The sequence below is a fragment of the Bombina bombina genome, chromosome 9 (assembly GCF_027579735.1).
Source record: "Bombina bombina isolate aBomBom1 chromosome 9, aBomBom1.pri, whole genome shotgun sequence".
Taxonomy (NCBI): Eukaryota; Metazoa; Chordata; class Amphibia; order Anura; family Bombinatoridae; genus Bombina; species Bombina bombina.
In genome coordinates, this window is record NC_069507.1 from 54,075,342 (window position 1) to 54,092,458 (window position 17,117).

Sequence of the window (17,117 nt, forward strand, 5' to 3'; positions counted from 1 at the left end):
GAGACAGCCGCAGAAGTAATATTAATTAGAGTACAGCCAGTAATACACTGCACCTGAACGGGTCTCCTTACAAAAAAAATTGTAAATATTTCAGTTTGAAACAAAGCGTGGATTCTATCACCCCTTAAATTACAGCTGGTGAACTCCGTAAAATACAATTAGGACTTTCACTCAAAATGAATATACAGAAGACGATCCCAGCATGAAAGCGGACATAACCCATTAGCTGCGGTACATTATGCAATCCATTGTAGCCTTCTCTGTCGGCCAAAGGGTTAACACCCCATTAAAGAGACATTGCAGTGCAAATATGAAATGCTCTAATTAGTTTGCGCTACTTGCCTGCTTGAGAGTCACAAGTATTGCAGCTCTCAAGTTGAACATAGCTGGTGATTGGTAGAGTTGTGCAATTGTCTAACCAGCTGTTTCCTACTTGGGACCAGTAGTTCCTGACAAATTTTATGGGGCCGATTTAACAAGGGCCGAATGGCCCTGAATGTAACTGTTTGTGTGGGAGCCTTCAGGCCCGCCGAAAACAGGAGTTAAGAAGCAGCGGTCTTAAGACTGCTGCTCCTTAACTCGTCCGCTGCCTCTGCGGCGGCAGACAGCAATCCGACCAATAGCATATGATCGGGTTGACACCCCCTGCTAGCGGCCGATTGGCCGCGAATCTGCAGTGGGCGGCATTGCACAAGGAGTTCACCAGAACTGCTTGTGTAATGATAAATCCAGACAGCGTATGCTGTCGGCATTTATCGATGTGCGGCGGACATGATCGCTACAGTGGATCATGTCCATCCGCACTTTCTTAAAATCGGCCCCTATGTATTTAATCCCCTTCCAGTGAGCTAATTTGTTAAAGGGACATGAAACCCCAATTTTTTTCGCTCATGATCATGCATTTATAAACAACTTTTCAATTTAATTATATTCCCTAATTTGTTTAATTCTCTTGGTATCCTTTGTTGAAAAGCATACCTAGGTAGGTTCAGGAGGTGCTGATTGGTGGAAGCACATATATGCTTCATGTTATTGGCTTACCATGTGAATGCCTGTTTCTTCAACAAAGGATGCCAAAGAATGAAGCGAATAAGTAAACTGGAAAGCTGTTTAAAAAATTATATGTTCTATCTGAATCATGAAATAAGTTTTGGGGTTCATGTCCCTTTAAAATTATATATATATATATATATATATATATATATATATATATATATATATATATATATATATATATATATTTATTTATTTATTTTTTTATAATTTTTATATAAATACATTTTAAAAAGCAGGTGTAAAACATTACTAAATATTTTGGCCTTTCGCATATATACTAGGTGATCATATTAAAACAAATCTCCCATTTATTTTACAGCTGTGAGCGCCTTCCTTTGTGAAAATAGCTTTTGCCCAACAAGTCAGGACTTGTTTTGGCTATTGGTGGCGTAATAAAGACAAGTCCCCCTATTGGTCCTAGTAAGAAAAGTGTAGCAGTACGTGCAAAGACTTTATGAAGAAGCAATACAACAAGAAAGATTTCCGAATCGCAAATCGCTACAATTTTATGTAAAGAACAAAAACGAATTGTTACAACACGCTACAACAGCAAACTGAATTAGGTGTTATTTTAGCCTAAGTAGAGAGACACAGAAACGATAACCCAACAACAACAGTGAACATTTACCTATTTTATGTGTCTGCATTCTGTAGTATTCGTTCATCAGTGCATCCTCTCAAGATCTTCGTGCATGAAGCAGTTAACCAAATCTATCAGCAGACACCCACTAGATCCTAGTAAAGACAGAAAGGTAAAAAAACAGTGTAAGTACAAATTCAGTATAAAAAAAAATATAAAATTACAAAACATTAAAAGGGACAGTAACATCAAAAATTAAACTAATGATTCAGATGCACTTAGTAAATTGGAAACGGTTTTTAAAATTGTATGCTCTGTTGGAATCCCACAAGAAGGGCTATTTGTACAGCATGTCATTTGTAGCACTAGAGACTCTACAACTATGTGTGTTTAACCCCGCACAAATAGTTAAAGTACCGCTTGTGAACAGCAGTGCTGCTAGTGATAATGTGACATGTTCTAACAAATAAGAGCTTGTCAATTTTAACACTATAATGACCCTTTAAACAACTTTCTAATTTATTAGTATCCTTTGTTGAATATAATTCTAATGTAGGTTCAGGAGCAGTGATGCACTGCTTCTTGTCTTTGGCTCACAAGATGTGTTCAGCTATCTCCCAGTAGTGCATTGCTGCTCCTGAGCCATGCCATTTTAACACTGTAATGGCCTTTTAAAACAATTGTATGACATTTAAGAGGTTAATTTATGAACACAGAGTGTATCTGTGTGTGCAACTAGTCCAGAGGAAGGATGCTCGTTCGATAATAAAGACAAGTTCCACAGCTTTAAAGGGACACTGAACCCAAATTTTTTCTTTCGTGATTCAAATAGAGCATGCAATTTTAAGCAACTTTCTAATTTACTCCTATTATCAATTTTTCTTCGTTCTCTTGCTATCTTTATTTGAAAAAGGCATCTAAGCTTTTCTTTGGGTTCAGCGCTCTGGACAGCACTTTTATTGGTGGATGAATTTATCCCCCAATCAGCAAGGACAACCCAGGTTGTTCACCAAAAATGGGCCGGTGTTCTGTTAAGGGGCCGAACTTTTGAAAAGAGCGAACCACGTCACTTCCCGTGACGTTACATCAGCTGTTGTACACATTTTGGCCCTAATGCGCATGCGTGCCAGCATCATCACATACCTGGCCGCAGACGTCACTGTAAAACTATTTAGAGCTGTGAAATTCAGAAGCCTTTCTATAGCGCATGCGTTGGATTTTCTATCATAAATGGGGGTGTTTATGGAAAGCTGTTTATTCGTCTCCTCTGCAATATTCGGAACTCCGCCCCCCCCACTGCAACTACTCCCATTAAGCAGAGTCTCAATGCGTGCATGACAAACAGCCACTCTGCTATCGCCACTGCTTCTTCTGCTGATCCAATGCAGCTTTTCACAGGCTCCCTTCAATGTCATTGTTTAAATATTTGTTGCAACAGTAAGCATTGGATCAGCAGAAGAAGCAGTGGCGATAGCCGAGTGGCCGTTTGTCATGCACGCACGGAGACTCAGCATAATAGGAGTAGTTGCAGAGGACTTCCGAATATTGCTGAGGAGACGAATAAACAGCTTTCCATAAACCCCCCATTTGTGATAGAAAATCCCAGGCATGCGCTATAGAAAGGCTTCTGAATTTCACAGCTCTAAATAGTTTCCCAGTGACGTATGCGGCCAGGTATGTGATGACGCTGGCACACATGCGCATTAGGGCAAAAATGTGTACAACAGCTGATGTAACGTCACAGGAAGGGACATGGTTCGCTCTTTTCAAAAGTTCAGCCCCTTAACAGAACACCGGCATCTAAACTTACATTGTTGCATTTCAAATAAAGATACCAAGAGAATGAAGAAAATTTGATAATAGGAGCAAATTAGAAAGTTGCTTAAAATGTCGTGCTCTATCTGAATCACAAAAGAAAAAAATTGGGTTCAGTCTCCCTTTAATAGTGGGAAGTGAGACAGCCACAAATATAAAATCATTTTTTTAGACCAGGGACATTGGCTTATAAAAAATGTAATACATTTAATCTAGTGTGTCCATGTGAAAACGCACAACATATACACACCGTGCGAAAACGCACAACGTATGCACCGTGCGAAAACGCACAACGTATGCACCGTGCGAAAACGCACAACGTATGCACCGTGCGAAAACGCACAACGTATGCACCGTGCGAAAACGCACAACGTATGCACCGTGCGAAAACGCACAACGTATGCACCGTGCGAAAACGCACAACGTATGCACCGTGCGAAAACGCACAACGTATGCACCGTGCGAAAACGCACAACGTATGCACCGTGCGAAAACGCACAACGTATACACCGTGCGAAAACGCACAACGTATACACCGTGCGAAAACGCACAACGTATACACCGTGCGAAAACGCACAACATATACACCGTGCGAAAACGCACAACATATACACCGTGTGAAAACGCACAACATATACACCGTGTGAAAACGCACAACATATACACACGCACTTACAAAGCACTTTTGGTGCCTGCTATACTACATTACACATTTGCACACTTATTTGCTCTGTGTACATACAAGAAGAATTTTATTTAGAGCAAGTATTTTGATAGAAGCTGCCACATTCATCAAGGTTATCAACAAGGTTAGATCACAAAAGCAACTGTTCAGAGTGAGGAAGACAAGAATGAGAGATTAGAAGATTGCAAGTCGTTTAGCTAATATGAGGAAATCCTTCAGTAGGTGCTCACTATGCAGTGTCTGTGGGGGAAAGGCAATAAACGACAGCAAACCAATTGTGATAAAGAACAAAAGCAAACAGGCGTTGGTTAATCGTATCTGAGGCCACATAGCTACACAAGACTTGTTACTTTTAAATAACTAACAGGAGACATCCTCAGATTTGTGGGCCTTAGAGGGATTGTAAATATTTTTCTGTCATGTATATATGAGGGAACAGCGGTTAAACGTGTGAAAAAATAAACACCTTGTAATTACTAGATATTTCTGTTGTGTTGCTATATATCACTCAAGTCTAAACACACACACCTATCTATCTATCTATCTATCTATCTATATATATATTCTGATAAAAAAAGCTTTAAAGAAACATGATACTAAAAAAAATTAAAATCATACACATTAAAAGATCAGTAGTTAAAAGTTCTAAACAGTTTTTTGCATGAAAAAGTTGCTTTAAAGGGACATTATACACCAATTTTAATTTAACTGCATATAATAGACACTACTATAAATAATAATAGGCACAGATACTGATATAAAAATCTAGTATAAAACCTTTTAAAAACTTACATAGAAGCTATTAGTTTAGCACTGGTGATGAGATTAGCCTGAGACACCCACTGAAAGGGGCTGATAGCAGACCCCCCACACACACACACACTCCCCTGGATATGAAAAGACCCATTATACAATGGTTGGTATGGTTAGGAGTCTGTTATTTAAAAATAAGCAAAACTTTCCCTTGTTACAAAAACACTCCCAGATGGGCTTTATAAATGGATCATCTACAAAACATTTATGCAAAGAAAAATCAAGTGTACAATGTCCTTTTTAAAAGGGACGAACGTCAAAATTAAAGGGACACGAAACCCAACATTTTTTTTTCTCGATTCAGATAGAGAACACAATTTTAAATAACTTTCCAATTTACTTCCATTATTTAATTTGCTTCATTCTTCACATATAGCAATGCACATGGGTGAGCCAATAACACAAGTCATTTTGTGCAGCCCCTGAACCTATTTAGATTTGCTTTGCACTAGTGGTAGCTAGGTATAAGCCAATGACGTGAGGCAAAACAAATATATTTTAATACGTTTAAAGACCACTTTATTATATGAACAATAAAACATTTATTAGTTTCTTTTTTTAACTTTCATTTTTATGAAATTATTACAGACAAATCTCAGAGGATTATTCGATAATAAAACAATACAAATATATAGCTTGGACTCCCCCATTATTAGGTTAATTAAGATGCACAGAGAGCATTTGCTGTGTCCATATTCCTCAGTATAGGTTTGGTATGGAGCCAAATACGATTGGGTTTTAAAAGCGGCAAAGTAAATATCATAAAGCTGGACAGTTGACACATATTTCTGAGGTCAGCAACCTACCAATGTCCCTTTCCCAGACAGGGCCTGGCTATAACAGGAAAGTCATGTTAATACTACTGCTAAGCAGTTCTTGGCTGCAAAGCCATGCCAAAAAATACACAGCTATGTCCGTTTGGTTCTATGTTGCAATAGTCTACTGTTCACTGTGGTCAGCGATTGGCGATCACATTATGAAAACTGCATAATAAGGAATTTTTTTTAACAAAGTTAATGTTTAAAGGGACATTCTAATACAAAGATGGCATCCTCTAATTAGAATGTGTCCCTAACTCAAGCTTAGAATGTGTTTAACTCACACAAAGGGGTTAAATGAAGTAGAGTCGAATTGCATAATCAACACGCGTATAATAAAAAGACAAACCAATACTTAAATTTGCCGGGCCCCTGTTTCATGTGACAGCCATCAGCCAATCAAAGACTCATATACGTATACACTGTGAAGTCTTACACATGCTCATTAGTAGCCGATACCTCAGAAAGCGTGGATACAAAAAGACGGCACAATTTGATTATATAAGTCAATTGGTGCATTTTACTAGCTTTTTACAGCAAGGCAGTACTAGTCTATGTGTGCCATATAGATAACATTGTGCTCACCACTGTAGAGTTATGTAGGAACCACTACTAATTGGTTAAAAAAAAAAAAAACCAGATAAGGGGCAGCCTGCATCTGTTCCCTTATCTCAGTGCTTAGATACAAGGTAATTACAGGAGGTAAAAAGTATATTAATATAATTGTGTTGGTTATGTGAAACTGGGGAATAGATAATAAAGGATTATCTATCTTTTTCAACAATAACAATTTTCAAGTAGACTGTCCCTTAAAAGGGACAGTGTACCCTAAATTTGTCTCCCTTTAAATTTGTTTCCATAAATCCATTTTACCTGTTGGAGTGTATACAACTGTTTACAAATAGCTCCTTAACAGTATTTGTGTTATCTCTACATACTGAAAGCTGCTATACTTAATACACTAAATAAATGCTAGATAGACTGATGCACTCAAAGAAAAGGATTAGTCTAAGAATAACATGTAAAATGTATTTTTTTAAAGTTTCAGTAGCTGTTTAAACATTGACAAAATAAGTGTAAAGTTTTAATGTCTATAAAACAATCGGAGTTGCCATGTTGTAACTTAGGTTACCTTCTCTGCTGTGGCCAATTAGGGACAGTTATAAATAGGTCACTAAAGTGAGCAGCCAATGGCTGTGTAGAATAAAACCGTGTTCTGCACTTCCATTTATAACAGGAACTGAAAAGCTTACAATTTCAGAATGGAATTACAGGAAAGGGGGACAAAATAAATAATGAACGTATATTGCAGCGTGTTTTTTTTTTATATGTGCGATTTATTATTTTATATTACATATCAGTGTGTTTAAAGGGACAGTCAACACCAGAATTGTTGTTGTTTAAAAAGAAATATAATCCCTTTATTACCCATTCCCCAGTTTTGCATAACAAACACAGTTATAATAATACACGTTTTACCTCTGTAATTATCTTGTATCTAAGCTTCTGCTGACTGCCCCCTTATTTCAGTTCTTTTGACAGACATGCAGTTTAGCCAATCAGTGCTCAGTCCTAGGTCACTTTACGTGCATGAGCTCAATGTTATCTATATGAAACATGTGAACTAATGCCCTCTAGTGGTCAAAATGTATTCAGATTAGAGGCAGTCTTCAAGGTCTAAGAAATTAGCATATGAACCTCCTAGTTTTAGCTTTCAACTAAGAATACCAAGCGAACAAAGCAAAATTGGTGATAAAAGTAAATTGGGAAGTTGTTTAAAATTGCATGCCCTATTTAAAACATGAAAGTTTTTTTTGGACTTAACTGTCCCTTTAATGACCATTTAAGTATGGACTATAAAATGGCTATGTAAACAGTTAGCAGAAGTTACACTCCCAGTGGGAGTTAAGAGAGTTAAGTAATATAATGTCAATTTTCAATTGTTATAAGTATAATATAAATAAGTGTGTGAATGCACAGAAAGTGATAAAATAAGGACATCTGATTTTCCAGCAAGCTCAAACCCTTTTAAATGGGTTGTGGTGTCAAATAAGGAAACCAGCTATTTCATATACACTAATAAAACTTAAAAAGTTTTATTTTCATAGATTCTATACTCTGGTATAACAAGTCATTGGAAACAATAATGGGGAAACAATTTTACACTACACTGTCCCTTTAAATATTTTCCAATTATGAGAATTGGAAGTGCATGCTGCAGATCTCGCAAGCCTAGCCCTGCTACATAACGATCCATAATTGGCCACAGCAAGTAGAATTAGATAAGATACTTCAAAACAATGATATGTTTTACTAATAAAATGACAGTGAGTAGCCTACTGCTGTAACAAGTCCTGATTGGCTTTTCCAAATAAGGAAAGAGGTGGGAGACAAAGTGTTACTGCACTCTAAACATTTTCATACTCACTCCGTATGTTAATTTATCACACAACCACAGAGAAATAATAATTACAAGGAATTTTAAAGAGACAGTCAAGTGAAAAAAAAAAAACTTTCATGTTTCAAATAGGGCATGCAATTTTAAACAACAAACTTTCCAATTTACTTTTATCACCAATTTTGCTTTGTTCTCTTGGTATTCTCTTAGTTGAAAGCTAAACCTAGGAGGTTCATATGCTAATTTTGGTTCAAATGCTAATTTCTTAGACCTTGAAGGCCACCTCTAATCTAAATGCATTTTGATATTCTTTCACCACTAGAGGGCATTAGTTCACGTGTTTCATATAGATAACATTGAGCTCATGCACGTGAATTAACCATGGAGACAGCTCTGATTAAAATGCAAGTCTGTCAAAAGAACTGAAATAAGGGGGCAGTCTGCTGAGGCTTAGATACAAGGTAATAACAGAGGTAAAATGTGTATAATTATAACTGTGTTGGTTATGCAAAACTGGGGAATTGGTCATTAAGGGATTATCTCTTTTAAAACAACAAAAATTCTGGTGTTGACTGTCCCTTTAAACGCCTTCTTAGCTAAGATCTGTAATACAAAAGTGGCCCTAATGAAAGCAAGTTGTTTTATGAATTAGAAGGTCCCTTGAAGGATCTCATTTGTGCAGATTAAAATGTATCACAAATAATATAACAAAAATGAATATATAATTCAGTGAAGGGGTTTACACTCAGTGGCAGGTTTAGAAATCAGGAGATATTAGTAATAAGGTAAATAGTTATATAAACTAACAAAATGTATTGAGTACATAAAAGTGATTGATTTTAATGCAAAAAATGTTTGAAGGACCAGTCAACACAGTAGATTTGCATAATCAACAAATGCAAGGTAACAAGACAATGCAATAGCACTTAGTCTGAACTTCAAATGAGTAGATTTTTTTTTTCTGATAATTTAGAAGTTATGTCTTTTTCCACTCCCCCTGTACCATGTGACAGCCATCAGCCATTCACAAATGCATACACACTTATTCTTGCACATGCTCAGTAGGAGCTGGTGACTCAAAAAGTTTAAATATAAAAAGACTGTGCACAGTTTGTTAATGGAAGTAAATTAGAAAGTTGTTTAAAATTGCATGCTCTATCTGAATAATGAAAGTTTAATTTTGATTGAGTGTCCCTTTAAAGGGATATTCATTATACACTAGATTTTTCGTTGAATAAATGTTTTGTAGATGATCCATTTATATAGCCCATACAGTTTTCTTTTGTAACAATGTAAAGTTTTGCTAATGTTTAAATAACATTGTGCTGATTTTCAGACTCCTAACCAAGCCCCAAAGTTTTAGGAGAATTCTGATGTATATCTACTCCAGCTTGCTCCTGTTTGTAAACTGTAAAGGGTCTTTTCATATGCACAGGGAGGGGGGAGTGTCTGGTTTCACTGGGTGTCCCAGTCAACCTAATCAAAAGTGCTAAACTAGGAGCTTCTAAGTAAGTTTTTTAAAGGTTTTATACTGGATTTTTAGATCAGCATCTGTGCATATTATGCTTTATAGTAGTGTCTATTACGTGCAGTTAAATTAAAATGTATGTATACTGTCCCTTTAAAGCTGAGGATTTTGAGACTAATAAGAAAATGTGTGCACAGAATTATCCCGGGGGACAGCAGCTTATTGGCTGATAAGCAAAATGCCCTCCGATTTATTGTTGGACAAGCAAAAACGTGTGTTTTTTTTCTTCTTCTTCTACTCAGTACTGGTGTTATTTATTTTTCTTGAGATAGATAAATATAAAATCATAAAAATAGTAATTGAAATGTCTAATAGATTTCTTTCCCAAAAGCGATGACAAAAGACAAGTACAAATAGAAAGAAAATTAAATAAAAAATATCCAAGTTCTCAAAGTAAAGTCTACTGTTGCCTATAGAACAAGATATACAACTAAACGGACAAGGCAGGCCAAATGGTTATTATCTATGATCAGATTCAACATCACACCAAGCCCAGGCAATAAGATTTTGGCTCTCTCTCTACCAATTCAGTGGCAGCACTTTTATCACGAGCCACGGCTCCTTGCTTACGACTGACAAGTTTAATCAGTATTACAGAGGAACCAAGATGCAGAGACTCACATCACTTCTGCTTGAGTGGAACATATTTCGAGGCACACTGGCAGCACATGGGTTAAGGGAGATGTGGGTGACAGAAGAATGATCCTGACACAGAAAAGAATTAGACTCAAAGCTGTGATCCGGGAGCAGTGAAATTAAAAGGAACGACCCGTAATCTATCACTTCTGACATCTGTTAACTCTAGCGGGGTGGGCGCCAATCAATACTGGCTGACAGCCAATGCAGTGGAGTTGGCGGTGGGTAAGAGAATAAGCGAAGAGAGAATGAAATAATACTCATGCTGAAAGCGGATGGTCAGTGTGCACAGAGGGGGGGGGGGGGAGAACACCATGGGAAATTGGGAAAGAAAGAGCAAAAATAGATACAAGGGAAGATAAATTAATTTTGTAAAAAATAATAAATAAGACGTTTAAAGAAAGGGGTGAAAAATATAACCAATAGATTCATGGTTTGCACCCAACTGGTCTTAGGTGTGGTTTTGCCATTTTCCCAACCATAGTACCAATGAGTCAAGGTATTGAAAACGCTTACAGTGTCTATGGGCAGGGGCAGATCTATGAAGATTTTAATGAGCTGCTTATCAACCCCAGTCATGGTTTTAATACCTCTAATTATCAAACGTGTCAAAAGCCAAATATGTGCAGAGAGACCATTTTTTATGTCCTTTGCACTAGCAGGACAATGAGAAAGGTAAATTGCAATAAAATAAGAAATTAAATAGACCACCTTCAAGCCTTGATATGTAGTGTTGTGACAACCTGTTATCATGCACAGTTTTTATGATCTACCACCCCCCCCACCTCGTCTATGGAAAGATATGTGGATATGTCAAAGAGTATAAGACACTTGCCTAGATGTCCTCTCCAGTAGCTTTTTTTTCATAAGGTTTTCTAAGAAAAAGAACATAGACTGGTAAAAACCACTCCTGATTTTCATGGGTCAGGTGCAGAGTGGGTGGAGCTAAGGAAACTATCAGTGGGTGTGGTCAACCTGTTTTTTAAATTGCTCTGCTGCTTATTGTCCCTGGATTATTTATTTATGTTTTTTTAATGTTGGCACCTATATAATGTATGAGTGAATACACAAATGTATTTGACAGAGAGCTAGATCATCCCTTTTTTTACATGCCAAATAATTTAAAAGTTAACACCATTTACATTAATATTGAAATTAAAATGAATTGCATGTCCGAACAACTCATATCTAGGGACCAAATGCTCATTGGCTGATGGAGGGCAGCACCCACTGTACAATGCGTTAACGGATACGTCCCCCACACAAGCGGGGAAATTAAGTTTTATTTAGAACAGGACCTTCAAAATTCTTCAAAACACCAACAAATTTAATTAATTTGAATATACCTTTAATATATGAAATTTAATTCATTTGAATAGAACGCCCCTTTAACCCCTTTTAAGTAAACTGAAGTGTCACAGGGAATGAGTTTACATAACACAGGCTCTTAAATTGCTCTGAAAACAAGGGGGTGTTTGGTTGGGTTGACATGGTTTCTTAAAAAACATACAGAAAGTGCATTAAATTATTCATCAGCATTAAACAGTATTTTTTAACAGCTCTCAGCTTTTATCAATCATTAATGCGCGTTCCACTTCCACCATGCAGCTTGGCTATTATGTTGCATGCTGGAGAAAGTATTACAAATAAATAAATAACAATAGGATACTGGGGCATGAATCACATTTCTATGCACTAGGTGGGAGGGAAAAAACGATAGGCTTTCTTGTGAAAGGCAGAAGGTGAAAACGCACAATTAACCCCTAATGTACTAACACATCTGGGTAAGAAAGTCCCCTTTGTTTAAACAGATTGATCTGTTTTTGCAATGTCTACCAATTTATGAACAGCGCACAAAGTATACATAAAATATTAGGCTCAGCAGGCCAAAAAAACAGGCAGCAAACTATGCTGTAAATGCGAAACAATTTGTTTTGTATATACAAATACAAACTTACATGTTACCTTAAAAGGGCCTACAATTGTAATAATAAACAATTATTTAAGAGCATTTCATTTTTAAACAAATGCATGTTTCTTAAACACATAGTTAAAAGCAGTGTATCAGATGTACTACCATGTGCATATATACATAAACTCATGCACACCAATACCTACATATACACACCTATAGGTCCATATAATCAAACATTTATATCAGACGTATGAAAATGCAGCTGTACAGTATAATTTTTTTTATTAGGTAGAAAAAAGGTTTAGTGAAAGTTGTTTACATTTGAAGGGACATGAAATCCAACATTTTTTAATTCATGTCTCAAAACATACAATTATAAAACAACTTTCCAATATACTTCTGTTAGCAAATATGCTGCATTCTCTTGGTATCCTTTGTTAAAAGAGCAGCAACGCACAACTGGGAGCTAGCTGAACACATTAGGTGAGGCATATGTGCAGCCACCAATCAGCAGCTATCTCCCAGAAGTGCATTTCAACAAAAAACATACCAGATCAAAGCAAATTAGATTAACAAAGTAAATTGTAAAGTGGTTTTAAAATGCACGCTTTATATGAATTATGAAAGTTTAAATTTTTACTTTACTGCCCCTTTAAGGTGAAGCTAAAAAGCAGCCCCTAATTGTGTACATTTTGGTCCTGGAACTCTATTGTTCATTGGCTAATAGCGACAGCTCCCACATAAAAAGTTGGTTTGGTCAGCACTGGAATATAATTTAAAAAACACAAACAAAGCAGAGCGGTTATACATTTCAAAGTATTGTCTTTTAGATGTAACAAAGGGAGGACTATCACATCCATGCACACTTTTCGGTACGCTGCATTATCTCTAGTATCTAAACAAATTGTCAGGACAACGTCTATATATATGTATTTCTCAAAGAGCAGTGCATGTTCAGGGCATATTGCATGGTATAGTGAGAACAATAACGTCCTTCAGTACAAACGTACAATTCTGTTTACATAGTACCAGCACAGTACATAGCCTTAAACTTAATGAGAACAACAACACGGATCCATGTGGTCACTGCAGAGGATGTAGTAACAATCCCAGTCAAGATTAAAGTCTAGTGATCATTATAGGTAGTTCACTAGAAAAACAGAATTTATGTTTACCTGATAAATTTCTTTCTCCAACGGTGTGTCCGGTCCACGGCGTCATCCTTACTTGTGGGATATTCTCTTCCCCAACAGGAAATGGCAAAGAGCCCAGCAAAGCTGGTCACATGATCCCTCCTAGGCTCCGCCTACCCCAGTCATTCGACCGACGTTAAGGAGGAATATTTGCATAGGAGAAACCATATGGTACCGTGGTGACTGTAGTTAAAGAAAATAAAATATCAGACCTGATTAAAAAAACCAGGGCGGGCCGTGGACCGGACACACCGTTGGAGAAAGAAATTTATCAGGTAAACATAAATTCTGTTTTCTCCAACATAGGTGTGTCCGGTCCACGGCGTCATCCTTACTTGTGGGAACCAATACCAAAGCTTTAGGACACGGATGAAGGGAGGGAGCAAATCAGGTCACCTAAATGGAAGGCACCACGGCTTGCAAAACCTTTCTCCCAAAAATAGCCTCAGAAGAAGCAAAAGTATCAAACTTGTAAAATTTGGTAAAAGTGTGCAGTGAAGACCAAGTCGCTGCCCTACATATCTGATCAACAGAAGCCTCGTTCTTGAAGGCCCATGTGGAAGCCACAGCCCTAGTGGAATGAGCTGTGATTCTTTCGGGAGGCTGCCGTCCGGCAGTCTCGTAAGCCAATCTGATGATGCTTTTAATCCAAAAAGAGAGAGAGGTAGAAGTTGCTTTTTGACCTCTCCTTTTACCTGAATAAACAACAAACAAGGAAGATGTTTGTCTAAAATCCTTTGTAGCATCTAAATAGAATTTTAGAGCGCGAACAACATCCAAATTGTGCAACAAACGTTCCTTCTTTGAAACTGGTTTTGGACACAGAGAAGGTACGATAATCTCCTGGTTAATGTTTTTGTTAGAAACAACTTTTGGAAGAAAACCAGGTTTGGTACGTAAAACCACCTTATCTGCATGGAACACCAGATAAGGAGGAGAACACTGCAGAGCAGATAATTCTGAGACTCTTCTAGCAGAAGAAATCGCAACTAAAAACAAAACTTTCCAAGATAATAACTTAATATCAACGGAATGTAAGGGTTCAAATGGAACCCCCTGAAGAACTGAAAGAACTAAATTGAGACTCCAAGGAGGAGTCAAAGGTTTGTAAACAGGCTTGATTCTAACCAGAGCCTGAACAAAGGCTTGAACATCTGGCACAGCTGCCAGCTTTTTGTGAAGTAATACCGACAAGGCAGAAATCTGTCCCTTCAGGGAACTTGCAGATAATCCTTTTTCCAATCCTTCTTGAAGGAAGGATAGAATCCTAGGAATCTTAACCTTGTCCCAAGGGAATCCTTTAGATTCACACCAACAGATATATTTTTTCCAAATTTTGTGGTAAATCTTTCTAGTCACAGGCTTTCTGGCCTGAACAAGAGTATCGATAACAGAATCTGAGAATCCTCGCTTCGATAAAATCAAGCGTTCAATCTCCAAGCAGTCAGCTGGAGTGAAACCAGATTCGGATGTTCGAACGGACCCTGAACAAGAAGGTCTCGTCTCAAAGGTAGCTTCCAAGGTGGAGCCGATGACATATTCACCAGATCTGCATACCAAGTCCTGCGTGGCCACGCAGGAGCTATCAAGATCACCGACGCCCTCTCCTGCTTGATCCTGGCTATCAGCCTGGGGATGAGAGGAAATGGCGGGAACACATAAGCTAGTTTGAAGGTCCAAGGTGCTACTAGTGCATCCACTAGAGCCGCCTTGGGATCCCTGGATCTGGCCCCGTAGCAAGGAACTTTGAAGTTCTGACGAGAGGCCATCAGATCCATGTCTGGAATGCCCCACAGGTGAGTGACTTGGGCAAAGATTTCCGGATGGAGTTCCCACTCCCCCGGATGCAATGTCTGCCGACTCAGAAAATCCGCTTCCCAATTTTCCACTCCTGGGATGTGGATAGCAGACAGGTGGCAGGAGTGAGACTCCGCCCAAAGAATAATTTTGGTTACTTCTTCCATCGCTAGGGAACTCCTTGTTCCCCCCTGATGGTTGATGTACGCAACAGTCGTCATGTTGTCTGATTGAAACCGTATGAACCTGGTCCTCGCAAGCTGGGGCCAGGCCTGGAGAGCATTGAATATCGCTCTCAGTTCCAGAATATTTATCGGTAGAAGAGATTCTTCCCGAGACCAAAGACCCTGAGCTTTCAGGGATCCCCAGACCGCGCCCCAGCCTATCAGACTGGCGTCGGTCGTGACAATGACCCACTCTGGTCTGTGGAACATCATCCCTTGAGACAGATTGTCCAGGGACAGCCACCAACGGAGTGAGTCTCTGGTCTTCTGATTTACTTGTATCTTCGGAGACAAGTCTGTATAGTCCCCATTCCACTGACTGAGCATGCACAGTTGCAATGGTCTTAGATGAATGCGCGCAAAAGGAACTATGTCCATCGCCGCCACCATCAACCCGATCACTTCCATGCACTGAGCTATGGAAGGAAGAGGAACGGAATGAAGTATCCGACAAGAGTCCAGAAGCTTTGTTTTTCTGGCCTCTGTTAGAAAGATCCTCATTTCTAAGGAGTCTATAATTGTTCCCAAGAAGGGAACCCTTGTTGACGGGGATAGAGAACTCTTTTCCACGTTCACTTTCCAGCCGTGAGATCTGAGAAAGGCCAGGACAATGTCCGTGTGAGCCTTTGCTTGAGGAAGGGACGACGCTTGAATCAGAATGTCGTCCAGGTAAGGTACTACTGCAATGCCCCTTGGTCTTAGCACCGCTAGAAGGGACCCTAGTACCTTTGTGAAAATCCTTGGAGCAGTGGCTAATCCGAAAGGAAGCGCCACGAACTGGTAATGTTTGTCCAGGAATGCAAACCTTAGGAACCGATGATGTTCCTTGTGGATAGGAATATGTAGATACGCATCCTTTAAATCCACCGTGGTCATGAATTGACCTTCCTGGATGGAAGGAAGGATAGTTCGAATGGTTTCCATCTTGAACGATGGGACCTTGAGAAATTTGTTTAAGATCTTGAGATCTAGGATTGGTCTGAACGTTCCCTCTTTTTTGGGAACTATGAACAGATTGGAGTAGAACCCCATCCCCTGTTCTCTTAATGGAACAGGATGAATCACTCCCATTTTTAACAGGTCTTCTACACAATGTAAGAACGCCTGTCTTTTTATGTGGTCTGAAGACAACTGCGACCTGTGGAACCTCCCCCTTGGGGGAAGTCCCTTGAATTCCAGAAGATAACCCTGGGAGACTATTTCTAGCGCCCAAGGATCCAGAACATCTCTTGCCCAAGCCTGAGCGAAGAGAGAGAGTCTGCCCCCCACCAGATCCGGTCCCGGATCGGGGGCCAATATTTCATGCTGTCTTGGTAGCAGTGGCAGGTTTCTTGGCCTGCTTTCCCTTGTTCCAGCCTTGCATTGGTCTCCAAGCTGGCTTGGCCTGAGAAGTATTACCCTCTTGCTTAGAGGACGTAGCACCTTGGGCTGGTCCGTTTTTACGAAAGGGACGAAAATTAGGTCTATTTTTTGCCTTGAAAGGCCGATCCTGAGGAAGGGCGTGGCCCTTACCCCCAGTGATATCAGAGATAATCTCTTTCAAGTCAGGACCAAACAACGTTTTCCCCTTGAAAGGAATGTTTAGTAGCTTGTTCTTGGAAGACGCATCAGCCGACCAAGATTTCAACCAAAGCGCTCTGCGCGCCACAATAGCAAACC

At 38.9% G+C, this 17,117-nt stretch overlaps 1 protein-coding gene across 7 annotated transcripts in view; it reads right to left on the reverse strand.

Moving 5' to 3' along the window:
- The window catches only part of ZMIZ1 (zinc finger MIZ-type containing 1), a 528,960-nt gene that overhangs the window by 402,196 nt on the left and 109,647 nt on the right, over positions 1–17,117 (reverse strand). For all 7 annotated transcript variants that reach the window (XM_053692110.1, XM_053692111.1, XM_053692112.1 and 4 more), the window contains one exon: positions 1,685–1,791. The gene's annotated coding sequence lies outside the window, so the exon portion shown is untranslated. The remainder of the gene's footprint in view (positions 1–1,684; positions 1,792–17,117) is intronic.